The 1,121-nt window shown below is 57.7% G+C and overlaps 1 protein-coding gene across 1 annotated transcript in view; it reads right to left on the bottom strand.

Moving 5' to 3' along the window:
* Nucleotides 1-1,121, bottom strand: part of DFNB31 (deafness, autosomal recessive 31) — a 90,084-nt gene that overhangs the window by 2,122 nt on the left and 86,841 nt on the right.

The following is a 1,121-nucleotide window of genomic DNA, read 5'->3' as shown; positions in this document are numbered from 1 at the left end:
GAACAAGCGGCCTCAAACCCGTGTCCAGGATCCAACCCAGATCCCGAATCGGGATGGGGGAAGAGGGGGATGAGCTCAGGGATGCGGCTGGAGACCGGTTTGAGCCAACCCACGCTCATAACCAGGGTCTGGGAGGAGATGGAGACAGACCCGAGCAAAGAGGAGACGCCGGGAAGGAGCATCCTCCCCTTCGAGGATGAAGAGTCTGGGTGGAGATGGGAACTCTGCCTCTGGAAACGAGGAACAACGGTGTGACAGCACCTGAGAGAGGGCTGAGGGTCTGGGAAATCGCTCTGGGACTTGCAGGAGCAGGGGGGGTCACACTGCTGACAGCCCTGGGGCAGGAGCCGGTGCCAGGGACAGCACTCCAGCCCCGCACCCCCCAGCCCGAGGAGACCGAACTCACTGCAGTGGGGGGACGGTGCCACCGGAGGGCGACAACGCCACTCGCACCGGGTCCCACCGAGCCTGGATGCAAAGACGGCATTTCCAAGGGGGTCGCGGGGGCTCGGGGATGCTGAGGGTACCCCCAGCCCCAAAGGGGCTCAGCCAAAAGCAGAGCCCATCCTCTTGGGCACCCCCAGGGCTGCAGGGCCAACCCTGCCCTTCCCTTCCCTTCCCACACCCGCTGGACCACGGCCGAGGCACCGGTGGAGCCCAGCTCGCTCCTCCCTCACTTTCACTCCTTTTTCCCGGGATATGCTCAGGATAAAACTGACCCCCAAGCTCTGTGTAGGCACAGTAATTTTTTTTTTTTCCCCAAAAAAATTGAGTTAATGGGAAAATCCCAGAATCGCTTTTTTTTTTTTTTTTCCTCTTTCTTTTAAAACTCCACTGGAAGCAGATTTTATTAACTAACGCGGCAAAGCCCCATGCGTTTCCCAGCGTTGCCAAACCGCGGGGCTGAGGGCTTTGTCTCAGAGATTAACACTGCTACTGCTGCTAACGCCGCTGAGGGCTTTACGCGTTTCCTGGATTTTCACATTTGTTTTTTTTTGTCGTGATGCTGTCAAGGTGAATTGAAAATTCATAGAATGGTTTAGGTTGGAAGGGACCTAAGGATCACCAGTCCACCCCCTGCCCTGGGCAGGGACACCTCCCCCCAGACCAGCTGGCTCCAA

The sequence above is a fragment of the Charadrius vociferus genome, unplaced genomic scaffold (assembly GCF_000708025.1).
Source record: "Charadrius vociferus isolate BGI_N301 unplaced genomic scaffold, ASM70802v2 scaffold56, whole genome shotgun sequence".
NCBI classification, from domain to species: Eukaryota; Metazoa; Chordata; class Aves; order Charadriiformes; family Charadriidae; genus Charadrius; species Charadrius vociferus.
This window is presented reverse-complemented; position numbering and strand designations above follow the sequence as displayed.